Source organism: Manis javanica, chromosome 7 (genome assembly GCF_040802235.1).
Source record: "Manis javanica isolate MJ-LG chromosome 7, MJ_LKY, whole genome shotgun sequence".
Taxonomy (NCBI): domain Eukaryota; kingdom Metazoa; phylum Chordata; class Mammalia; order Pholidota; family Manidae; genus Manis; species Manis javanica.
Window position 1 is genome coordinate 23589859 of NC_133162.1, and position 26553 is coordinate 23616411.

At 48.2% G+C, this 26553-nt stretch overlaps 1 long non-coding RNA gene across 5 annotated transcripts; it reads right to left on the reverse strand.

The window, feature by feature from the left end:
• Window positions 1-1479: 1479 nt before the first annotated feature.
• LOC108395701 (uncharacterized) lies at window positions 1480-25965 on the reverse strand. 5 transcript variants are annotated; one of them, XR_005056726.2, is made up of 11 exons: window positions 25889-25961; window positions 25525-25714; window positions 23963-24115; window positions 16552-16691; window positions 16298-16427; window positions 15944-16157; window positions 14016-14121; window positions 5215-5270; window positions 4931-5079; window positions 4324-4444; window positions 1480-3619 (listed from the first exon to the last, which is right to left on the reverse strand). It is a non-coding gene; the product is annotated as an uncharacterized lncRNA (long non-coding RNA). The 5 variants fall into 5 exon arrangements; XR_005056730.2 differs by lacking the exon at window positions 25525-25714 and having other exon boundaries at window positions 25889-25965; XR_005056729.2 differs by lacking the exons at window positions 25525-25714; window positions 25889-25961 and adding an exon at window positions 24368-24709.
• Window positions 25966-26553: the final 588 nt, after the last annotated feature.

A 26553-nucleotide genomic window follows, 5' to 3' on the forward strand; every position in this document is an offset into this window, starting at 1 on the left:
AACAGGGAAGAGGCATGGACTGCTCCCTGTCAGGTATCTGGTTGTTCTTGAGCAATACCTTGTTCTCACCATTAGCAGAGACATGGAACGTAGCACCATCCCTTCCCCCTCTGAAAAGTCCACCAATCTCCCCTAACAGTGGCTGGGAAAGTGCTTCAGTTCTCTTCTATTACCTGAAATTCTACAAACTAAAGACATTCTAGGACAGCAAGTAGCCCATCTTCAAATCCAAGAGGGCTGGGGTCTGCACAGGGCTTAGTCATCCATTCACCAGTGGACATCACTTTGGTCCAATCCTTTCATATGAACAAACAGCTGAGCTCTGCAGGATTGAGAGCTGGGGGAGACAGGGCTTGCCTATTAGAGAAGAAAAGTAAGAGAAGAAGGAGGCATTGCAGGTTGAGGTTCCAGGAAGGGTTGATGTGAATAGGGCTGCCTCCCAGCTCTAAGCCCTCAACCAAGGAGAAGAGGCCCCCACCCAAAACTTAGACAATGAGAATGGCCGATCTAGATCAAGAGAGCCAATAATAACAATAACATCCCCCCAAGAAAGAATCATGCCTGAGAAGGGATTATCTTACCTTGTCTTCTTGAGAATAGATCCATTTTAAGCAAAAATGGGAATTGCTGTGCTTCCTCAAAGTCTTCACCTTTAACTTGGCCTCCGAAGATGGGGTCAGTTCTAATCAGAAATCTCCCTGAGCAGGAACTTCTTCCTAGAGCTTGTCTTATCCCACCCCTGCCAGTGGGGGGGCTGGGGGAGGGCAATCAGGGTTCTGCTTCTCTCTGAACCCAGGACTGAAAGGGAGCCGAGATCCTGAACCCCTGGCCACTTTCTGAGTTTGACCATATGGGCTTAATCAGTGGTTCTCAGCCCTGATTACACATTAGATTCACCTGGGAGATTTTTCAGTGTTGATGCCCAGGTCATATCCCAAACCAATTAAATGCAATATCCAGGAGTGGCTCCAGGTATCACTGTTTGTTCAAGCTTTCTAGGGATTCTAATGTGCAGTCATGGTTGAGAACCACTGACTTAATCACTGCCTTCCAGCTCCTGTTCTCACCTCCCAGTCCTTGACTGAGAGGCTTCTCTAGCATGAGAGGCTCCAGAGGCAGCGATGCCTCCATCTCTCAGGGTGGGCACCAGATTCTGGGGCATCTCTGTATAGCACCCAAGACAGCTTCCCCACATGCCCCAAATCATTCATCAGAAGAGACCTTAGGGCACATTTTATCCAGAGTAGCAAATACATCCTCAAGCCATCTGTGTTGGACCAGAAAAGGTCCTCTAGGACACTGTATCAAGAAACTCCTTCTCAACAGGACATGTCCAAGCTCAGTGGGAAGGAATACCATCTTCAATGACTAATAACAGCCAAGGGCTCAGGAGAAGGAAATGATGGGACAGAAACCTAGCATTTGTCAAGCCTCAGAATTTATTTTCATCTGGTTTATAGGAAAAAAAAAAGACCCAGAAAAAGGAAGTGCCTGTTAACCAGTTCAATAAATCAACAAGTCAGCTTCAAAGGTTTGGTCTGTTGCCTAATACTGGAGAACCTTGCTACTCAAAGTGCCGTCCATAGACCGTCAGGATCAGCGTCAGCTTCAGCTTCAGCTAGGAGCTTGTTGGAAAGGCAGAACCTTAGGCTCCACCTAAGATTTACTGGATCTACAGCTGCATTTTAACAGGTTCCCCAGGTGATTCAACTTGACAATGAATTTTGAAAAGTACTGCTGGAGAATAGATGGGAGATGGGAATAACAGTGGGCTCTGCTATGGTCAGAGAGGAATAAAAGGAAAACTCAAGTAAAGAACAATGCTAAGTGTGTAAGAAGAGCACAGAAAGGCTGTCTGAGCCCCGAAAGGGGAGAGAGCCATGCGAGGGCAAAGCACAGGAAGCCTCCAGGGGAGCAGGCCTTTGGGCCCGTACGAAAGGATGGATGGAGTTTATGCCACAGGAAGGGCCTCTGCCCCTCTCCAGCCACTCTCCTCCTCTCGCTTGTGGGGGCCCTGTGGCACACTGTCCTCTGCCTCAGCTCTGGGGGTTGATCAGTTGTTTCTGGGGCAGCCTTCTCCCCAGCAGGCTTGGGAGCTCCTCAAGGCCAGGAATGCTGTCTTCTCCCTGCCCCATCTCCTGTGCATATCCACACAGGGCCAGGCTCAGAATTTATAGGTGGGGGTCACAGTCACGCTGGAGGGTCAGTTCTCCCTTGACCAACAAGTTCCCTCTTATACAGTGTCATTCAAAGACCCTGGCCAGCCAATCCGCAGGCCCTACCCACCTCAGGCTCATCCCACTCAGCTTATGTATGCAGAATACTTTGTGGAGAGTTAAGAGATACACAGTATAAAGTATCATCACTATATGATGAGAACATCTCAAATGTAATCCTGGAGTCGTTGATATTGTCCATACATTTATTCTTGCACAGTCTTGCATTTGTGAACACTGCAAAAAAGGAATACAGGCTCTGGGGCAATACTATTTGTGTTTGGATCCTGACTCTGGCACTTTTTAACTATGTGACCTTGAGCAAGTCATTTAACTTCTCTATGCCTCCAGATCCTTGTTGATAAAAGAGAAGTCATAATAATAACACCTATGTCACAGGAGTGCTCTGGGGATTCAATGAACTAATGCACGTGTGAGTTCTTGGAACGCACTACGTACTCAACAAATGTTAGCAACTAGTATTTGCTTTTGGCTCCAGCACTTCCCTTCCAGGGCCCACCCCATACATGACTTCCCCTGGACCCACTCTATGAATGCTGCCCCTGGTTGCCTAGATCCTCCCCTGGACACCCCAGACCCATACAAGGTAGCATCTCACACTTCAAAGAAGGCAGTGCCCTCTGGCATTTGACTCTTTCCACCTACCGTTCTCTTAGGGTATATTCTCAGTAAACTGGAAAGAAAGTATATAATAATCTTATTTATAAGGGGGTATTACAGACTTATAGATGTCTTTATTCTTTTAAAGATTCAGAATATCTGTTCTTTATAAAGGGACATAGAGATAACAATTCCTCCATAAAAAGGGACTCAGCATTAGCAATGGAATTTTGGGCATAGACACAGATCAGCAGATAAGTATTTTAAAAATGAATAAGGGGAGAAACCTAAATGCCCAACTCTGGGGAGAGCTCTCCTAATGCAATACCAGAGGACTAGAAGGCTGCAGAAGGAACTTCAGGGCAGGTGTATAATTTGGTTGGTTCACTGTTCTTGCACTTGGAGTTCTTCTTTGGGTAAGAACATAAAGGGGCATCTGTGTCTCAGTGCCCCACCATCAAGCAGTCCTCCTACAGCTACAGTAGGAGGCCCACCTCTGCCACGAAGGTCAAAATCCCCACTGGAAGGCTGGAATCCCATCTGGTAGTTGGCCATCCAAGCAGGAGGGTGAATGACATGAAAGCTTGGAGTCATGAAGATGAATGTGTTTTAAAATCAGGAAGGTATCGGCTTGAATTCCAGTTCCTCCTCTTACTTGCTGTGTGTCCTTGGACAGCTTTCTTAAACGGTATGGTACTCAGTCTCTCCACTTAAAATAGGATCATAATATTTGCCTCATAGGAATGCTATTAAGATCAAATAAGCCACTGAGTGTCAAGTACCTGGAACACAATAGACACTCAGTAAATGGAAGCCAATTGTATAATGACTTTTCAGTTTTCCTTTTAGGGTTTACAATCTCCCCACACAAAGAGTCAGCATGTTTTTTCTGCAATGGCTTTCAAATATTTTTAGGGAGTAAATATTTTCTACAAAATAAATCAAACAGATAAAACAGGTCCCATTCTCCCCTTCTCTCCTCAAGGATTCCTGAGACAGTGCAAGCCTTAAGAAACTCTAGGTACAGGTTAAACTGGAAGGCCTGAGTTCTAATAGTGTTAGGTCACTACCTCCCAGGGAGACCTCGGGCAGGTTCCTTCTATCCTCTGAGTCTCAGCCTGCTCACTGTTAAAATGAGGAGCTCAGGGTACATGACCACTGATGATGCTCTGACTTCTAGAACCCAAGGAAAATGAGTTATTGGGTCTGATTATTAGTTTCCCTGTCTTTTTCCCATTTCTACCCCAATCTATTATGCTGAATAACTACTTCTGGGTACTTTATGAGACAGTATGTCCCCATCACTAGGGAACAACTGTTTCTATTAAATGAAGCTATATCTTCATGTGCTGACTCACATCACACCTGGACACTTGCGGGTAGCAGAATTTACATGCAACTATCAAACTGAAGGTAAGCCAAGGGTCCTGAGAATGGGCTGTGACTTTGGTCAGAGGGTAAAAGCAGCAAAAAGTGGCCTGTCTACCTTAGTCCAATGACTCTGACTGTGGCCTCCTCCAAAATGGAAAGTCAAGAGCTGGAGTTCATGGGATTTCAAATCCACATCATTTCTCTTCCAAAGTGAATATCCTTAACTTCAGGGCTACCTATTATGAAAGAAGAAAAACACTTCCCAGTTATCTGGATGCTTTCATTAGTGTTCAGAGTGTATTATCTATGGGAGAAGTTGTCTGATATGGAGTGAAAGGCAGGGACTTGAGCAGGAGGCATGAGAAGGCAAATTCTTGAGGAGAGGGTGGGCAGGGGAAGAGGGTAGTGCAGGGGCCTGGCCCAGGGCATGAGGCATTCAAGGAGCCAAGGGCAGGTATGGACAAGATGAATAGTGGAATAAAGCCACAGATCCTACCATTCCAGCAAAGGTTCTGCAGGCAAGACAGAATAAGGCTTAATGAGATGTTTGAACTGAGGCTGTAATTGTGACAATACAGGTAAAACATGGTACATAAAAAGAATCCTGAACTACTGCCAGGTCCTACCCCTAACATACACAGAATTCTGTGTTGTATACTTCTCAGAAGTAACAGTAGAATCATGTGAACACATTTTAGAGTTCTTTGAAAACAATTAAATACCTAATAAACCACAGATGCTATTTAAGGTATTGGGCTCAGTTGGTACTTGCAATCAGCATCAAGGACAGCTGGCAACCGAGCTGACTGCTTTCCAGGTCTTCCTTGAGCTGTGAGGGTCTTCCAGGATGAGCCTTACCCCTGAAAGGAATCTTAAGATTTAAAGAATTTCTTAGGATAGATCAAGTGGTCTAAAATGCATACTCAATATATATGTCATGCAGCATATATACATGACATACAAGCAATGTTTTCCCATAAATGAGTAGCTCAGCTAGAGAGCTTACCTAGTGGACTGCATGGAGTTAATTCCTCAGTGTCCCCCTGGAGCTGAGACAGGAGCCTTGAAGCATATCAGCAGAAGATGATTTAGAACAGGGGTCAACAAAATATTTCTCTAAAGGCCAGATAGTAAATATTTTAGGCTTTGCAGGCCATAAGGTTTCTGTTGCAACTACTCAAGTCTGTTGTTGTCATGCGAAAGCATCCATAGTCAATTTGTGAACAAATGAGTATGGCTGTGTTCCAATAAAATTTTACTCACAAAAATAGATGTTGGGATAGATTTGTCCCATAGGCCATTGTTTACCAACCCCGGATCTAAAGGGTCCAGTTGTAAATCATTTTAGGCAGGACTAGGCAATGCTTTACTATTATATACCCAACACATGACCCAATTTAGTTGTACATAAGGGATATTTTTAAAGTAATTTTAATTATCATTAAGTTATTTATCCTGAAGCTCAACTTTGGTCTTTATTCCAGATATCCATTAGGGAGAGATCAGGTAGCCCCAACAAGTGGAGAATGAAGAAAAGAGCAAGAAAAGGCAAAAAAATTAGTTTAACAGTTATGAAAGGTTGATGGAAATGTGAACCAGGGCAGGTGGGGTCTTAGAGCTGGCCTTATAAGAGACAGAGTGCTTCAGCTGTAGAAGTATTTCCACAATACTTAATGAGAGTGGACCACCGAGACCTGGATCAGAGGGGAAAAGCTGACTGCAGCAGAGGCAGCTTAAGTCAGGTGCAATAAGGAGAGGCCCCACATCAGTCAGGCATCTCCTGAACGCTGGACCAGCCCTGGGAGATTTGCCTGTTACTGGTTCAACCCCCATCATTCCTCTCCAGTGAGAGGTCTGAGGAGCCGAGAAGTGAGGTTGCTTGCCCGAGGACATGCAGCAAATGAGTGGGGAAACAAAGATGAAAATAGGGAATAGTTCAACATCAGAACCTACACTCCCCTGCTCCACCCCGACTTCCCGACCTCTACTGCCTGCTCGCCTTCTGCTTTCCTGCTCTGATGCCTGTGTGGCTTCGGGAGCCTGAGGGCTCATCCCTGTGAGATCTGAGTCCAGTGACTGGCCCTCTCCTCTCCAACACATCCCCGTTTTGATGGGGGCCACTCTTGCTGTCTTCAAATCTCTCTAGATCATTCCCCATGCAGCTACCCAAACTGGGAACCCCTGAGAACCACACTCCCACTCTGAAGGTTCTCTCTCTTCCTCACATGCAGGTGGCCTCAGGACCTTCATGCGGTGCCCTGGATGAGGAAAGGCTCTGCAAGACCGTGCACGTTGAGGGAACTGAGCCAGGAGCAGATGAGACGAGGACCTGGGGACTCCCCGAGTCATTCCCCACTGCCCTCCCTGCTCAGAGGGCCTGAATGGCAGCTGCAAATTGCTTATGAAATCCATTCTCAGTGCTGCCAAATGTAGGGGGGAGGGCGTGTTTTGGAGTAAAGCTGTAATATGCCTGCAATAAAAGTTTACCAGCTTTTATATAGGTTCCCAATAATGAGGGAAGATATTTCAGCAGTTCAGAAAGTGCCATGAGAAGAAAAACAATTCCTGGCGCCATCTCTTTAAGGCGAGAATCTGCCTCCCCCACACAGTTCTGAACTGGGAATTTTTCCCATTTAGAGGATTTTAGGATTGCATTAAGTTCTGTGTCTCCTTCATTCCTCATCAGGGTTTGAAATGGTTCCTAAGACTTCTGAAAAAAGAGTTCATAAAGTGTCACTTTGCACAGAAGATGGGTGGTGAATTTCTATACCCCCAAATCTTGGAAGAGTCAAGAGTTATAGCAACAGAGAGGTAAGGAGATGAGGAATTCTGGAGTATTCTAGGAGTTCAGAGCTGGGGGCAAGGGTATGAAGAGAAATGTGTCCTGAGGTCCCAGACCTTGGGAAATAAATCGGAGTGTTGCTGCCCTAGACAAGGACTTAGGAGGTGGTATCCCCACGAGGTGGTCAGAAACTTAGGAGAAAGCGTGGAGAAGAATCTGCCAGAGGTCTGGGAAGGCAGAACAATGGGAGAGCCCCAAAGAACGGCTGGAAGCAGAGGGAAGGGCCTCCAGCACTGCTGAGCGGACTGAGGGTGGTGGCCGCAAAGGGGATGGCATGAGGGAGGCCAGGACAAAGGCAGACGAGTGCCCTCTGGACCAGAAGAGCAGTGTGCTTCTGGAGCTGCTGTCACACACTACCCAGAGAGTGAGGGCCCTGTTCCCTACGCAGGGACCTGACTGTGACCCGTGCTAAGATGCCCTTGGGGTTTGCTACAAACCCATAGGCCCAGGGGTATTCACTGGCTAATGGGCATCATGTCAAACCTCATTAACAAAAACATGCCTGATTTCAAATTTGTGATCATTTGGACACAGACAAGACTCGAGCTGACATATGAGGCTTCAATGCAAATAGTTTGTTACACAAATCAGGAGTGTGAATGAATTATGGGTAGGAGTGATAATTAACTACTTGGCGAAAACCCACTTATTTCAAGAGCGTGGAATGACATTAGCTCCTCTCTCTCTGCATTCAAACGATGTCACTTACAAACGACTGCTGTCTCACCTCAGCTAGGTCCAGCAGACCTCTGCCTCAGAGCACTTCATTAGTCACTAATTGATGTTATTGCACATGCTTAAAATAGCGATAACAACTCCCCCTCCTTTCAAGGTCCATCTTGAGTCACCCAATTCCTGCTGGAGTGCTCCCCTGAAGGAGGCTTCTAGGACTCTAAGCCCGTGTGACTTTCCCAGGAACATGCAATGTCTGGGCCACCAGTGTGCCATTTATGGGCGCCCTTGAACTATGAGTTCCCCTGTGCCATGCTCAGATCTGGACCTGAAGTACTGAGAGACTAAAAATGAGCCTTATTTATGGCAACTTGACTCATTAGATGACCAAGAACTCTGTGTTGGCTCATTGACATAGAAGTATAATTTTTGAACATCTTTATGTATGGATGCTATGAAATATCAGGAAGCGATTAAAAAAGATGAGTTGGAGCTATATATATTGATTTACTAGAAAGATCAATTTCACTTTGAGTGAAAAAAAACTGATTGTAGGGTTATGCCCATTCTGTGATCCCATTTTTGAAGAAAATTACTTGTTGATATATGTTACGAACATTTAAAGATGAATGAGCACAGAGAAGTGGAAGCGAGGATTTACACCAAACCGCTAATGTTTGCGGCTGGGGATGAAGAGAAGAACTGGCTTTCCCTTCACAGGTCTATGTTGTCTGGCTTGTTAAAAGGAACATGCATCATTTTTTGTTTTAAGGGGGAGTCAGGAAGCATTACAAATAGTGCAAAGTCCATCTATGTCAGTGTTTGCATCAGCTAGATACCGCGGCCTCTTCCCCATGAGGCTGACGGCCCAGCTCCAGGGGCGGGGAGGAGCCCGGCAGATCATCTGTGCCTCTGCCCCTCATGGTGGCAGCCACCCAGTCTCCCTGGGGAGCTTGAGGAGGGAGCTTCATCTACTCCACAGCCCCTGCATTCCTGCCTCTTAGATTCAGCCCCATCGCTCCCTCCTCCTCAAGGCAACCACGTGCGGGTCTCCACATCTTACAGAGAGTCCTGTATGAAACAGGAGCTGACGCACAAGAGCTGGACATTGTCTGTTTTTCTTTCCAGGTCTGCTCTCTGCTGCCTCCGGCTTGCCAAGTGCCACCAGGAGGCTGGCATCCAGGGGCTGCCTCAAGAACACTCCCTCGCCAGGCTGCGGCAGTCGACAGGAGACCAGGGGCTGAGAGGAGGCCGCAGGCAGGGCCTCATTCCCCAGCTCCATCACGTCCCAGCCCCAGGCTGACACCAGCTGTGTCCCTCTACTGAAAACCACAGCTGCTGGCAGGCAGCTTTGCTTTCCTGGGGGGTGGTAAGTGCTTCATATCTTGGAAGGGGGCTGAGGGTGGTAACAGTTTCTTGTTGTTAATACTCCCGAGGTGTCACATCTCTTGCTGGTTCCCTTAAACGTGTCTGTGCCCTGTGAACTGCTCTTTTACTAAACTCTCTTCAATCTCTCCCTTGTGACTATGCCACCTTATGCTTCTGCCCAGACCCTAAGCAGCTTCCCTGCCCTCTGCCACAAGCAAGGGCTGCAGGGGCACTCTGACTGAGAGCAAGGGCTCTCTTCACACGTTGCCTCTGCTATGGGAAGCCTCTCCATCCACAGGCACAGGCCCCCTGGAATAATTTCTCTTGGGCACACTGTCCAGCCTGAGCCCAGGGAGGTTCCAAACACCCACTAGCCATGAATTGGTGGTAAACAAGCCCAGCTTACCTCCTGGCAATCCATGTGAACAAAGGAATCTGGGTGAGCTAAAAGAGATGGAAATCATGCCCGCTCACAGAGGGGTGCTCTGAAGCCAGCCACTGTAGCCAAATCTCCCCCAGAGCAAAGTTATGCTCCTGTGCCTCTCACCTAGTGGATGTCAATCAGGCAAGAAACAGGGAGAGAACAAATGCAAACAAGCCAACTAAAAATACACCCGTTGCAGACTTCATTAAATGTGTGGGAATATTCTCAGTCCCTGGGGAAATGATGGGACATCAGGATCTCAAGGCACAGAAAAGGAATGGCAGCTAAAGTAAAACCCAATATAAACACAATAGCAGTGATGACAAAAATATACATCCAATACAGAAACATGCAATATGTTTAAATCCTGGGGGATACAAGCACCTAACTATTAATCATGCTGAGCAACAATGAGTTATGGCATCTGAACCAGCTTCCTCCCACTATCCAGAGGCCAGCCCTGAATCTGTGCATGCTACTAATCCCATCAACTCCAGGAGAGGTGAGAGGGGACCCATCCTAGGCCTGCTCCAACCAAGTGGGGCTTGAAGGCCAGGCACAGACAATAACGGACAAGTGAACACCTTTGCCCCCTTTACTGCCACCCACCACACTCCCAGTGGTAAGAAAGTAAAGAATATTCTAGACCCAGGTTTAGAACAACCAGGAGGACAAAGGATTGTTTTCACATCTGTAAAGGCTAATGTGTTTTCTTTATTTTAGTGAGAATACGTGTTGTAGAAGTCAGTTTAAACTGGCATAAACCGAAAAGGGGACTGATTGGCTCATATAAGTGAAAAGCAGGTGTATTTCAGGCATGGCTGGATCTACATGTTCAGTGGATGTCACCAGAAATCTCTAGCTCTCTGCCTCTTAGATCTGCTTTCTTTGATGAGACTTGATTCTTGCTACTCATGGATGGTTCCCAGCAGCTACAGGCTGACACCTGTTATTAAGCAACCCCAGAGGAAAGTACATACTGCTTCCCAAAGGCTTCCCATGGAAGTTTTAGAGTTTCAGGGGTGTGACTTGTGTCACTTTCCCACCCATAACTAATCTCTGTGGCTAGGAAAATGGAATGCTGTGTTTGTTCAGGTCTGAGTCATGCACTGACCCCAGGGTCTTCCAAGTGGAGTAAGTCTGACATAGTAAGCACTCAAAAAATATGGTTAATGCATGCATGCATGAATGAATGAATGAATGAATGAATGAATGAAGGCCCAGAGGTGTGGAAGAGCATGATACCACGGGGAACAGTGAGTTGGCTACTGTGGGAAAAAGAATGTGGTGTGAAGGCCAAGAATAAACAGCCAGTATTGATGGGGTCGCCAAGGGCTCCGGGTAGCCTTGGCCACTTGGACTATAAGCTGCAGGACACATGGAGAGGCCCAGGTGCACCATCTGCCTTTCGGAGCTTATATGCTAATCAGTCACATTATAACCACCTACATGTTATACCAGAAGAAATATGTGGTGGGCCTTACAGGGGCAGAGCATGTCTTCCCCCTTGGGGAGGGAGAAAGGCATCAGAGACCCCCCTGGCCAGGAGTCTATATTCTATTTGGAGTTGGTGAACTGGAATAGTTTGGACAAACAAAAGTAAGAATGAGCACTTGAGACAGAAGCTCCGCTCAGGGATGGGGTGGGGTGGTAGGTCCTACAGAGGACAAGCCTAGGACATGGGGCCACAAAGCGGCTCAGGAAGCCCTGCAGGGAGGCTGAGGCTTCCGGGCCAAGGATTAGAGCTTTACTCTGCTGGCTGTAGGGCATCACAGTTGCCTCTTAAGCCAGTTCTTCTCAGTCACTATTCTAGAAATAGCATCTATCTTTTTTTCAGGGCATATCGATTCAAATTCATAGTTTTAAGAAATCAACAAGATCTCTCCTCCCAACAGACTGCCTCCCCAGCCTGCTGCTTTAGGAGTGGGTGATTCTGTCTGAGGGGCAACACCTCCAGGCTGCAAATCGCCTTCCCTCGAACTTTCAACCACTTCCCGGAACAACATCACAGGTGTGTAGGATAGACTCAGCTTTAAACTGATTATTGCAAATCTACAAACTGTTCAGCCACTGGCTGCCAGCAAAGCCCCATTTTATCCACTGCTTAATCTTCACTCATGGTGACAGAATTCATGTGTTCTCAGCGGCCCCACCACACCTCCCTCCCGAGACCTCTTCTGCAGTCACAGCACACAGCAAACACACTCAGGATTGCCTGCCTCTCCTTTCTGTGTGTGTGTCTCTCTCTACCCCCACACCCCCTCCATCCCCAAGGAAATCACTTGACAGGGTAAATCCTGTGCAGGGGAGAAGAGTGGGTTCTCAAGGGTTTCTGTCAGGGTTTTCCCAGTCTGCAGGGGAGTGGTGCAGCAGGCTCAGAGGGCAGCCCAGTCCGACGAGTGACCTTAGCTGGACATCTGGGCTGGGACCCTGCAGTGTGAGGCTCCTCAGGGCTTCCTGGGGGGGGCACCTGGGAGCAGCATCAAGCCCGTGTGTTCCCCTTCCCCTCGTGAGCCACTTTCCTGGGGCCTGGGGCTCACAGACATCAGGGCCAAGCTCACCTGGCCGAGTCAGAGCCACCTCCCCTGCGGACAAGCACAAGCAGAGGGCCAGGCCACGCCCGCATCGCCATCCTCCTCCTCCCTGTCCCTGCACATAGCCCACCATGTGGCCTTCAGGGCGCCTGAGATCCTACCCACACTGGTCCCACTTACCTCTCCAGCCTCCTCTGGCCCCTCTGCTTCGCAACCCCTTCATTCCAGCCACACTGAACTGTCCCTGTTCGGCCATACACCCCTACTCTTTCTCATCCCTGTGCTCTGACTCCCCACGAGGACATCCACCCTGACAAATACCCAGCTCTCAAAATCCTACCTAACCTTCCAGCTCCAGCAACACTTTTCCACAAAGCCTTCCCAGGTTCCTGGGATCACATGGGACCCGTTCCTCCGAACTCCTGTGACGCTGTGCTTTTGTGCACATTCCTCCCATTCTGTTTTGTATTACAAGAACACAGCACAGTTTAAGAATATAAGGCTTTGCTGAGTGGCCCTGGGAAATGACTTGACTTCTCTGTGCTGCAATTTCCTAACCCATGAAATAGAAATAGTATTCCTATCTCAAAGAGCTGTTGAGAAAAAATAAATGGGCCAACATCTTAAAGCATATATGACAAGATCTGGCCTACAGGAAATATTTAACAATCACCAGTTGTATTATCACTGTTACAGTGGTTGTTATTATAAATAATTTCTCCTCCTATGCTATGAGTTGCTTCAGGACAGGACAATGTCTTGTTCATACTTGAATCCCTTTCATTGCCCCACATATTTCCAGGCATACAACGTGCACTTATTAGTTGATAAATGAGTGAACACAAGAGCAAAAGCACAAACTGCAGAGCCCTGGCTTCCCTGATGGACTAATTAAGATTTTAACTTCATTTCCTCTTGGTCCTCTTTACACACACACACACACACACACACACACACACACACAGTCTGGGTACATCAGATGCCATAGTCATAGAAGGAGGAGGAATAAGTCTCCAGGGAGGCCAGCAAAGGCTGCTTTTCTGGGAGTCATGCACACACGTGGGAGAGCACTACACCTGTTTTTCTCATCATTCAGTCATTTCCCTCATTTAGTCAGTCAGCAAACCTTTGCTTAGCAGTTACCCTGTGCCAGGCATTGGGCTAGATGCTAGGGCAAGGCAGGCATAGCTCTGCCCTCATGAAGCTTCTATCTAGCAGAGAACATAGACCTTATTGAATATTAACTCAAGTAACTAAAATTATAATTAATATTTTGGCCATAAGGGTGGCATTTGAAAGGAGGGACTGGCCTCGCTCGGGAGGGCAGGCAAGCAGCAATACACACTCCAGGGGCCCTTATTTACAGCATTGGCTATGGGATTATACCCCAAGGGCACCATTCACAAAAAAATAAAAACCACTCAAATGATGCCCCACACTAGAATGTGCAATGCAGCAGGCTGAGGGAGGCTCCTCAACTTAGCAGGTACCCCAGGCTGAGACCAACAGAATGGGCAGGATTCAACCAGGAGAAGAGGCAGAAGAGAGCATTCCAGGTGGAGAACATGGCCTGTGCCATGGCCCTGTGGCAGGTGGACACAAGGAGCCTCACAGGACCAGAGGGAAGACTACTGTGGCTGAATCACAGAACACCAGGGCAGGAGGAACACGGTGAGGCTGGAGGGGAGGAAGTACCAGACCGTGAGGGGGCTTTGCTGGTCACATTGAGGATCTATGTCTTATCCTGCAGGGGCTGAGAATGTGAGAAGGGTCCTTGAGAAACACCTCAAAGTCCAACTTCTTAAGTATGGAACCTTCTCTGTAGAGGCACCCACTCATACAACTGGCCCAGGTGGTAGGGTCTGACCCCGACTTACTCTGACTTATGTTTTCCACTCTCTTCCCTGACCCACATGGCCCCTTAAGCCAGAACCAAGCCTCAGCCCCCCAACCCCACTTATACATACCTGGCCACTAAGGGCACATGAGTCCCCACCTGCTCCAACTCCACTTCTGGAAACCCTGTTGTGTTCTTTCAGCAAACACAAAATGAGATTTGTTGGAGGAATTCTTCTGGGAATTAGAGCAAATCCAGAGTGAGAACACAGGTTCAACTAAGCACAGAAATGACCTAGCTTATCTTCTGCAGGACAAATGTTCCCAGATTCTGGAGCTGCTCTTCAGTCCTCCACCACTGGCTCCCCTGCCTTTTGGGAAGCCCTCAGTCTGTCCCCCCACCCTTAATCAGGGCTCCCAGAACCAAAAGTGATATTCCTGAACTGACCCAGTCAAATCAGAGTACAAGGTGCCTGTCTCCTCCATGGATTCAGAACCTTACCTTCTGTAATACAGCCTCAGAGCAACCTGGTGGAGGTTCGTTTAGCTCTCTGGATTTCTCTGAAGCTTGGTTTCCTCTGAGCCAGTGGTTCTTAAGTTTTTATGACTACTGAGCGCTCTGGGGGGTTCCACTCTCCAGTAGAAGGGAAACCCACAAACATGTCTCAGATCATTTCAGAAGATTTATGGGCTCCCTGAACCCATGTGTGGGCAGCCTCTGCCCAGGCACACTCTCTCCCACGTTCAGAAACCCTGATCTGAGCCTCCATTCATAATGCCATGGCTGGCTTCTGGACCCTGAGAACCCTCAAAGCAGCTTCCCCTGTCCTATTCCCGAGGCAGAAGGTTCTTTCCTTCTCCCTCCCCTTTTCCTAGAACCTGGACCTAGGGGAACCCCAACTGTGAAAATCCCAGCAGTTCCCCCACAACTCATCTTTGCTACATCTTTGCCTTTGCCCAAATCAACATATGAAAATACTTTTGTAGGACTTTAATAGGGAGTGTGTAAGACAGAAGAGAAAAGGAAGGCAGAACTTTGTGAAATATATTTGGGAAACACTGGATTTAATAAAGTTAACTCTTTGCTTTAGGACTTCCAAAGCCTTGAAAATGCTAATATTTTCCTCAGGTTTATTTGACCACATAACCCTTTTTCATAGAGCTTCTCATGTCATCAGCAGTGCACAGAAACCATTTTTAAGAATTGCCATCCTAAACCACTTCCAGCACCAGTGTAGAATTAGCTCCTCAAAAGTGCCCCTCTCTTCCCTCTGGGGAGTTGGGAGTAGAGATTTGGAACGAATGCATTGGTTGACAGAGAGCAGTGATTTTCATCCTTGGCTATACGTTAGAATCACCGAGGAGCTTTGAAAATGTACTGCTGCCCGGACTCCACCCCCAGAGGTTCCAGGTCTTTTGACCTGGGATCTAGCATTGATATGTTTATTTTTCTTACTGCCCTCCAGGTAATTAAAATATGTAGGTTGGGGTAAGAATGTGTAGAGTTTTTTAATGGATTAGTTATGACTAGGTTCAGCTACAAGGATAGATGAAATGAGATGGCTTAAATAAAAGTTTATTTCTCTTTTACGTAAGAGTTCAGAGGTAGGTAATCTAAGGGTGGTATGGTGGTTCTGCATCATAAAATCCTCAGAAACTAAAAGCTCCTTTCATCTCACTGCTCCACCATCCCTAGAATGTGGTCCTCATCTTCATGGTCCAATATGGCTGCTAAAGCTCCATACATCACATCTATGTCTTCCAGACAGCAAGAGAAGCAGTGAACTTGTGCCTACTTCCTTAATGAAGGTGCTCCTAAACTGACAAACAGCACTTGCACTTATATCTCATGTACTAGAACTTTGTCACGTGGTCACACCTATCCACAAAGAAGGCTAGGAAATACAATGTTTATTCTGACTAGGTATATGCCCAAATAAAAATCAGACATTCTGTAGAAGACAGAAAAAATACACAATTGAAGAACAATCTGTAGCTCCTGCCATGGGTAACAGGAAGTTTAATTAGTTGGTGCGTGTACACTTGCCAAGCACCCTACCTGGTTATGGGTGACCACAAAGAGGCTAGACTAGTCCTAGAGAGTGGCAGAGCAAAGGACCACTTGGCCAAAAGGATCATCCAGAAAACAGCCTCTCTTGGGACCCTGGTTTCACAGATGGGCAAAATGCATCCCCATGGAGGCTGTGTGGCAGCTCAGAAGTAGCAGAGCAGTAGCAGGGCTGTCTGGGTATGAAGTTTGATATCTTGGTTGCCTGATAGAAGGAAGGGAAGACATGACAACCTTTGTCTAGAGCAAGAAGCACCCAGCACAACCCTCAGCCCCCAAAGGTCTTGCTTTAGTGTGAAGATGCAGCCCTTGCATGATTTCTAGAGCAAAGGCTCTGAAAAGTACCTCGATCCTGCTGAGTTGAGACTTTGCCCTCTGCAGGCTTCTGGAGACCTCGAGTGACCATCACTAGGATGGGTACCTGCTTCGCCTCCTTCCTTGGTAGGGACGTGGGGCGAGGGGAAGGCTGGCGTACCTAGAAATGAACTGGTGAACTCCTATCTCCTGGAGTGGGATGGGGAGAACTGACACAGGAAAAGATGCTGATTCCCAGGGGGTAGGGCTTCTGGAAATGGAATGAGGGGGCGCCCTCTACTTACCTTCCTTTGTCAAATTTGATCCATGTGTTCTCCTCAGCACTGGGCTCTCCTCACTCAGATGGTCCCCAAGATGAATTTTCAGCCAGATTCAAAACATGTCATGGGGTGGTATGTGCATACAGAACCAATCCATCAGTGGCCTGTGGAGTATTGCAAGCTGATGAAATCCAGAGCCCTGTGACCTTGGGTGGGAGGGAAGGGGCATGGCGTAGAAGAGGTATTCCTTTCCCTGAGGGCTTCTAACTCATCAGACAGTATTAGAAGTAATACCCACAAACCTCCTAGACGACACTCAAGTTACAACTAAAGGCACAGGCTGTCTCAAAGAAGGTTCCCAGAAACTGACACGTGACACCTCTCCTTACATCTCATCCACCAGACATGAGTACATCTGTGTGTGTGTTTGCCTATACGTGTCTTCAGACTAGCCTTTGCCAAGATGGTGAAGCTGAAGGTTTGTCCCTGTCTCCAACTTAAATGCCCTTACCCTTTCCTCAGCACCCCTAACTCCCTACCTTGCCTTCTCTGCTGCCCACCCACAACACACATAAGAACCAGTGGTCCCCTCCAGCCCCAGAGATCATTGATTTACTACAGTTAAAGGCATGACCACTTACCAAGGGCATCTGCCTCTGCATTTTGAAAAGAGCAATGCTTAACCCCTAGGACTGGAATTCTAAAGGGAGTGCCGGATTACGGGACAGGTTTTCTAACAGCTTTGAAATGTCTCCATTATATCAGGCACAGTGCAGGGTGAATCATGTCCATTATTTCATTCAACCCTCATAACAATCGCCAGCTTCATTTCTCGGGAAGGGAAACTGAGACGCAGAGACAGGAACAGAGCTTGCCCAGGGGTAACCCAGTGGCGGAGCAGTCGGCCCTTCTTGAATACCCTATGCCTTGATGGGGACAAAATATCAGAGTGGGGATGGGGACAAATGGGGAGATATGCTTCTAACAGCCCCTCCAGGCACAGACAAACAGTGACTCTTCTGTCCAGGCCGACCCCACGCCTGACAGATTTGAGGTCCTTCTAGAGCCCTGCGCCCAGCCCCTTCCCCTTCCCCCTCCCCTAATTCAGAGGTTCTCTCTCCCTTCCTCCACTCCTCTTTCACTTTGGGAGTAATTAACAAGGCGGGATTATTTGCCCTTGCATTTACACCTCCCAAAATGAGACGCTGGCTCAGGGCCATCCCTAAGAAGGCAATCTAAACTGAACAGAGTGTACTTCCCTGCCTAAGATTTTAGCAATGGAGTCATTTCTCTGGGAAATAATGATGATGAAAAATGGTCTCCAATTATTCAAAGCCTGTTCCATGAATAATTCAGGAGCAAAGGAGCTGAGGCTGCTTACCTACTTGCTACAGCCCTCCTTCTCCACCCCCACCTCTTCCCTCACTCCTAGGGTGCTTCTTAATTTCCCAAAAGAGACTAACTCTGAACACTGAAGTACCGAGAAATTTGAGTCCGTTGGAAATGCCAGTTAAGATAACCACTAGGAATTGTAGAACCTGCTCCATGTGCCCGACACCAGGCTAAGCACGTGGCATGCATCCCCTCATGTAATTCCTTCAGGATCTGCTATTATCCACATTTTATAGATGAGGAAGCAGAGGTTCAGAAAGTGAAAGGAATTATCTCAAGGTCTTGTAACTACAAAGTCATAGAGCAAGGATCCAACTGCAGGAGATGCCAGAGCTTGGGCACCCCACCACCCCTCCCTAGCTGATGTCCATTTACACAGAGGAGACAGGGCCATGGCCTGGACTGCACCCTGACCACTCCTGTTCTTGCCCTCCCTCTCAACTCCAAAGCCGGGGAGCTCTTTTAGCTACTCCAGTGCTTTAGGATTTGCTCAGAATCATTCCTCCTGGGATGCTGGACTCCCTCCCCAGTTTATAGCATTGCCTTCTTGCATGATGTTTGGTGGGTGGAAACCTGGGGAACTTTTCAAGCTCCCTGGCATCTGGAGGTAGGCTTTGCCTCATCTCACATCCGGCTCCTTGAAGGAAACTTTATAAAGTTTTATGTGTAGGTGAGCCTACAATCTCCTCCCTCATCTTCCCATCACCATTGCAACCTATCTAGGAGGAGAGATGGGAGGAAGAAGCTTGCAAATAGGGCTTTTCGTTTCCTGGTCTAAGCTGTTTGTGCTTGGGGCTGCTCTGCTTCTCGGCCTACTCCCTGTGAGACTGGACATGTCAAGTCAGTAGGTCAGCCAAGGCCTAGACAGGAAAAAAAGCCTAGACACCCAAGAATGGGAGAAGAGAGAAGGCACCGTTGACTCTGCCACCTCCACCCCATAGGACCTTTAATCAGCTCCACAGCAGAGCCAAACAGTGGTCCCAGTATCCATCCCCCTGCTTCCTTAGAAACAGAACCCTGAGACTGATTCCCATACACTGTCTCCAGGAATGAAGACTACATCTCCCGGCTTCCCTAGACAGCTGGGTTCAGACCACATGAAATTCGGCAGAAGTGTAGTGGGAAACTTCCAATAAGTCTTCTTTTCCTTTTGCTTCCACCCATTTGCTTCCCAGTTCTCAGATGTGGTGGCAGTCAAGCCCAGAGCCTCTCCTGACTGGTGGGAAGAGTCCCTGGCCTCACCCATCTCCTGCCTCCTACCCCCTGCTGTCTCGCCCACTGGCCAGATTCACCTGAAGAGAAGACTGGAGCCGAGGGGTCCTTAGTGGTCAGCCTCGGGGGCTCAGTTAGGGAACCTCCAGCCAAGACAGGCTTGGCTTCAGAAGACCCGCTCTCCCACTCCCCGCTTAGGCGAAATCCAAATAGCTCGTGCATATCTGCTGGAGTCTCCCTTGCCTCTTGAAATCGCCTCAGAGCTCCCAGCCAAAGACATTGGAGCCTGCAGCCAATTTGTATGCAGACCATTATTTCTACTTGCTGATTCTCTCTGTTGTTTTCAATGTTTTTATGGTGGTAAAACAAAGATAACATAAACCTGACTATTCTAACCATTACAGTTCAGGAGCATTAAGCATATACATCGCCGTGCAGCCACCAATACTGTCCATCTCCAAAATTTTTCATCTTCCCAACTGAAACTCCGCACCCATTCAGCAATAACTCTCCATTTCTCTTCCCCCCAGCCCCTGGCAGCCACCACTCTCCTTTCTGTCTATGAGTCTGATGATTCTAGGCACTTCATCTATGTGGAATCATAGAATATTTATCCTTCTGTGGCTGGCTTATTTCACTTAGCTTCCCTTCAAGGTTCATATACCTTGTACTTCCTTCATTTTTAAGAATTTCCTTCTTTGTAAAGACTAATATTTTACTGTATGTATATACCACATTTTGTTTATGCAGTCATCCAAGGATGGACCCCTGGGTTGCTTCCATCTTTTGGCTGTTGTGAATAATGCTGCTATGAATATGGGCACATAATATCCCTTTCAATTCTTATGGGATTGCTGGGCATATGATGATTCTATGTTTAATTGTTTGAGGAACCTCCATCCTGTTGTCCAGAGGGGCTGGGTCATTTTACATTCCCTCCATTGCTGGCTCATTTTGCATCATTGTTTTCATGACGTTGATGTGGCTGTGTGTCTTCTCATTCAGACAATCAGCACCTCCAGTGTAAGGACCATACCTTCTGCTGCCTATGGCTTTGTAACTATCTATGGGGCACCCATTGTAGGAAGACACTAAGCACATTAACAGCGATGACTAAGGTTCTTGTCTGGACCTCAAAGAATCAAGATTTTCAACCGAGAAATAAAAACAGCCCAGAAAATAAATGCAGTGATATAGGAACTGTAACACGGAAACAACATGCTAATTTCCATAGGGATACCTAAGGAAGTCTTTCTAGTAAAGACAGCACTTGAACTGGGCCATGAGAGGAGAAGAACGCCTCCAGCCAGCTCTGGAAAAGGGACCAGGCGCCAGAACAGTGAGAGCAAAGGCGCAGCACTGTGAATGCTCCTGGTGTGACTGGCGGGTAGCAGGGCCCCGAGGGGTAGCCAACTGCAAGGAAAGATGATGGGGGCAGCCCAGACCAGGAGCGAGACCTTGTCAGCTGCCATGTTCAAGAGCTTGAGCTTAATTGGGAGGCAATGGGGAGCCACTGAAAGTTTTTGAGGGAGAGATGTCATAATCAGAGCTTTGTTTTAAGCTAAGAAAAGCATCAGCAGAGCAAAGGATGGATTAGGAGGGAGGAGGTTAGCAGAAGGAAGCCAAGTCAAAAGGTCAGCACAAGTTTGACATGTACAACATTATGGACCTCGAAAGCAATACAAAGGACAGAGTGAGTGTGTGTTTGGGACTCTGGTAAGATCTCACTGTGCTGGGCACCCTGTAAAATGCAGGCTCATCCTCTCCAAGCAGAGGGAACCTGCTGTGAGCTGCTCTCCCAAGTTTCTTTCGGTTTACATGTGGCATAGACCCCAAGTCAAGAATCCTTGGTGTTCTGTGGGGCCTGCTGAGGCGGGGATGAAATGACCCCACTGCAAAAGCTGCATAGAGCAGCTGGGCCAGAGCCTAAATGGGGGGCATGGCAGGAATACAGGGTGTCACCAGAAGGAAGATCAAAGGGGAGGCCAAGCCAGGATCTCTACTGGACTCCAGAGCCTGAGAGATTTACCTGCCTCTGCCCTCCTCCTCCTTGACGAGGAAGATGCACCGTGATCAGGTGGGCAGGTGGCATCACCGTGGAAACCGTGCAGATCTGGACTCCTCCACCTCAATGCTTTGAGAGAGCCCTCCACCCCTGTACTTTGGGCAGGGCAGAAATAAGAAAAACTGAGCAATAGCCCAGATTCAGACAACATTAAGTATGTTTTCTACTCATCAGAATGCTGGATGTATTCCAGTTAGAATGAAAAGCTACAAGTTCTGTACCAGAGAAAGAGATGCTCTTGTAGTTACCTTTTATCCCCTGCACTTGTAATAGAATTCCACTTTATTAGATGACTAAAATACAGGGTTCAGCACACCCTGGCCACACAAGCCAGGGAGGCCGGTCCAGACTGACATCTCGAAGTGTGGGAACACAGCTGAGAATTGAGGAGAAATAGAGGATGTGGGACTGAGCAACAGGACCACCGTGTGCCCCTACAGGTCACTCACGCCACATATCCTGGGTGCCTTTTTTCTGATTTGCACAGTCCCCATATGGAGTAGCTATGGCCCTGATAAGACAGACTTTCTCAGTAGCTTCAGAAATCATCTCCCTTCTCTGATGTCCCGAAGTCAAATACTTCTTTTATTAGCTCTCATAGGTCAGGTAGTGCCCATCTGGGGTGCCTGTGATAGTTACAAATTTACATTCATTTGTAGGAATACTTATCAATGTCTATCTTCCCTCCAGATCATAACCTCCATGAGAGCAGAGGGCAAGGGTTTACTCCGGTGCCCAGCACTGCTGGGCACATAGCACACGGTCAACAGATGTTTGATAAGTGAAAACTACTATCCCACCTGTGGGTCAACATAAAGCTCTGCAGGATGACTTTTGTGCCCTGACCCCTTTCTCCAGCGCCAGGTGCCAGTTCCTTGGGGGAACTGCCGTGCTTTAGAAGTAGGTGAGAAGTCTGGCCATCATTATGCTCTGGCAGCTTCGGATTTTGAAAAGAGGGCATTGTGTGAAAACCCGCAAGCCACAGGCAGGGGTGTAAACCTAATTAGGCTTCCTCCCCTCCTGTGTCCCATCCCTTATGCCACTAGTAATACAATAAACTGGGCAGGGAGCCCCATGACAGCACGATGAAAACATCCGATCTTCTAAAAGGCATCTAAGTCAGATTTTGCCTGAAATCCACACAACCTCGTGCACACACAGACATCATTTTAGGCTGCAGAGTTACAGAAATCAACAACGGGGAAACAATATCTTTTGTAACTATGGGCAAAATGTGCCACTTTTCAAAGAAGTCCAACTTCTTTTTTCCACCCACAAAAGCCATCATTCGGAATTTAATAGCAACAGGCTTGCCTTAGAAAGGAAGATGTTTGGTGAAATTTTCATACCTCTTCCACTCCCTTCAATCTTCCACTTGGGGAATAACCAACCACTTCTTCAAGTCACTCCTCGGTGTTCCATTCTTTTTTAAATGTGCACGTCTTCCCTTAAAAACCACTAATACCTCAAGGTCTTCTGTTTTCTAGCCTATATTTGAGGTTAACAGTTGTATTAAGCAACAGTTGCTGCATAACAAGGAACCCGCAGATCGCAGCGGTGTCCAAAAATAGGCATTTTTTTTTACTCACAAATTTGCAGGCTGGCTGGGGCAGCTGTGCTCCACATATTTCTCATCCTCATCCTGGGGCCAAGGGTGAGTCAGGTGGTGGTAAAGGCACAAGAGGGCAAGTCAGATGCACCAACACACCCCAAGCCTCTGCTTGCAACATGTCTGCTGGCATCATGTTGGCCAAATCCCATCCAATGGCCAAACCCAACATCAGAAGGCAGGGACACATAATCCACCTTTGTGAGAGGAGCTGCAAAGGGACTGGGCACAGGGTGTGGATATAAAGAGGGGAAAGCCCACCCCCCATAATAACTGAACTATCTGCTCTTCACCAAGTCCCACATTTGTTGAGTTTCTACTGCATGCAAGGCACTATGGGATTCCACATTGGATTGGATCTAGTCTCTGCCCTCCAGGAAATTACAGTCCCATAAAGGAAATAAGTGAAGCCATAAAGAAGTGACATTTGAATGTGAAGCAAAGAGCTTGGGAGCAGGGGGAAGAAGTGACACATTTTGCCTGTGAAAGTCAAGGAATACTTTGCAGGGAGGGAACATCTTAGGTCCAGGAATGATTTTGATGGGCAGAAAAGGAAAAGACCCTTAGTTCTAGAGCCAAAAGCAAGAAATCTAAGCTTGATGATGGCGTCTAATGTTGTGTCCTTTTATATTGTGAACTGCTTTCCTAATACTGGAAACTGATACTAAGGGTGCAGACGGTGCTGGATTTCCAGCATGAGAGGGCTGAAGAGGAGTCAAGAGCTCACCTAAGCCAAGCCTGCACCAGGACCCCCAAGCTCTGCTAAGCCCTGGGGATGCGAGGATGGAGACACGGTTCTCTGCCTTCAGAATGGGCAGTCCTTCAAACCCTCAGAATAGATGAGAAACATTTGCCATGTGGACAGCTGCATGGCTCAAGATTGTGGGAAATCAGCAGAACCGGTTGAAACCCCAAAACCGCAAAAAGCAAGGAGAGCACCTCAGGGCAGCCTCATGGACAACAGCAGTGCCTAGAGGCTTCTGGTGAGGGTCTATCCTCTGCTCCTTTTCTTACAAGAGGCTCTGAATTTTCTCTCTGTGTGCAGGGGTCTCGAGTGGAATTTCTCTTAAAGCCCCCAGCTCCCCAGAGTTCGGGTGGCCCCTTACTCTCTCCCCACAACTTGGAGGTTAGGAGTAAGATCACCTCCTCAGACCCACCTGTTCTCAGTTACATGGGTGAAATGAAGGCAGCAAACCCTTTCCTCACTCGTGACCCAAGCTAACAAATGCTCAGGGGCACCCGGAGGTGAATGTGCACCCAGGAACTCTCCCTGTGGGGTCTCAGGTGGCCAGGAGTGAGTCTGCAAGCACCTGAAATGACATACAAAAATGTGTTTTCACAAGAACAATTTTGGAATAAGAATTCATCTTTGGTTATATTTACATTCTCAGTACAATTAGGACCACCCCCAAGAAGCTAAAAGATTTGACCCCTTCATTCCTTCATCTCTTCAACAGATACTTATGGATGGCCAACTACTCAGAGACCATGCACCCAGCACTGGGGACACAAGGAAGATAAGACACCACCCCAGCATTCAGGTGGGACAATCCATACATTACCTTGCTCTTTCCAGAAGTCTGTTGGACAGATCGGCAGAAATTCAGACTGAGTATGTGGGCCCATGCGGCCACCCAACATCATTCCTCTCAATTCCCCAAATAGTCTCTCTCTGAACCACTCTCTCCCTGCCTCTCTCCCTTCATGACTTCAACGAACATTTAAGGAACTCCCCCTTTGTGCCTGGCCCTGAGCTGCATCTTGTTTGATTGCTAAAACCATACTTTGGACAGAGCCAATTTCCAGGCAATTCACCTCTTTGGCAGAAAAAGTCTGACGCCTTTCCTCTTCTTTGATCCCTTCACCCCGTCACCCTGCCCTGCCCCAGCCACAGAAAGCCTTGTTTTCTCCTTGAAGAAGCAGTAATGACGACTCCCCCTATGTTTATGGTTTATGGAAGGAGAACATGAGAGGATTGCCATGGTTACCGGCCCCGTTCTGCCTGCGTCTGAGGACCAGAGGGAGCTGGAGGAAGGCGCTGAGCAGCCGCTCCCGGTGCCGCTCAGCCCAGAATCATCATCATAAAAAAAATGTTTACACCAGAGGAGAAATTGCTTCTCAAATAGCAAAGGGAAAACGCCAGGTTTGATGAGATTGTTACGAGGACTCTTGGCTGGGTTACTTCTCCCTCACTCCCCCATCCCCCTGCCCCACTATAATTTAAGGTTGTATTAAATCAGGCAAAGAGAACAGACGACAAAACATAGCTTGGGGCTGGCAGCTCTGGCAGGACGCCCGGGCAGGTGCGGGCGCCCCACCGCATCTTCTTTACCCTCAGCGGCGGCATAGGCACCAGCATCAGCATCTCCCTGCAGGCCCTGCGCGAGGAGCAGCCCCGAGCTCAGCTGGGCTCCCTGAGCGCTTGTGGGCTCCGCAGACCGTCCTGATTCTGAAACAGAGCAGGGCCAGGCTAGAACCAGGCAACCGGGGTCCTGCTCCAGCTCTGTGACCCTGGGCCGGCGTCTGCTTCTCTGAACTGTCATTCCCCTTCCTTTAAAGTGAGGGCCTAGGAAACATCCTGAAAGTCAAACAATGGCCAGACTGCCCGAGTTCAAATCCTGGTTCTACCATTTGCTAGTTTCTCTAACCCTGGAAAGGCACTTAACCTCTGCGTGCCTCAGTCCCCCACCTGAAGAACGGGATTGATGATAGCACTTACCGCGTGGCACTGCGAGGGTAGACACGGCGCCGCTCGGAGCAGGTGCGGCCGTGCAGACTCGCAGTAAATGAGTGCTGTCATCTCTACCACAGCGGCACGTTACAAGTGTCCCCTTTCTTTCAGAAATTCCAGAAATGCATGCATTTCTTCCATAACGGGTGTTGTTTGGACTGCCACATGGCAGAAGAGGCTGTTGGCATTATAACATGATAATTCTGCACCTCTCTTTCTTGTCCTTCTCCCCCACTCCAGCCCCTCCCTCTGAATGAACTCAGGGATGTGGAATTCCTGAGAGGCACGCTGGAGGGCTTAGTCAGAGGAGACCGGGGAAGTGGTGGGAGGGGGCGGGGGGATGTGGGCTCACCTGGTGTCTGTTACAGAGGGGGAGGCAGGAATTCTTCCCTCCAAGCTCCTGGAAGCAGACATGCCTTTGGGAGGGGTTCCTTGAGGATGGAAGGCAGGAGTTTACTAAGAGCGTCCAGTAGGGGACGCCAGAGCGAAGGGGAGTAAACCAGATCTGTTTGTTAACAGCTGCTCCTGTGGAGTGCTCTGTACAGGCGGCTTGCTAGGTGGCAGGTGCTTGCCTCAAATTGTTGCTGTCCCCCACCGGCCCTCTGTCCCCTTTCTGCGCCCAAAGAAACGGCAGCGTAGCCTCTTGGCCGAGCTCATATACAGCTTCCATATGGCTGAACCTGGCCATGACCCTGGGGTAGTTTGGGCTTGGTCCTTAGCCTCCCCAAACACCCAGTGTGCAAACACAAAGCCCACTAGGAAAAAGACTGCGATAGGCGCACCAAGTGCTGAGTAGGTCCGTAAGGGAGGATGAAGGCAGGTGGTGTGGACACTTGCAGGAGGAGGTGCCCCTGAGGGCTTCTGGGGGCGCACCTGAGAGGAGGTGAGCTGGCAAGATGGCTTATCAGAGCAGAGGGGGAACCAGTCCGAGAAAAGGTAGAGAGATGGGCATAAGTCTGGAAGGAGCAGAGGGAAAGGGGAAATGAGTTACAGGAAGCTGAGTTAGAAGAAACCCTT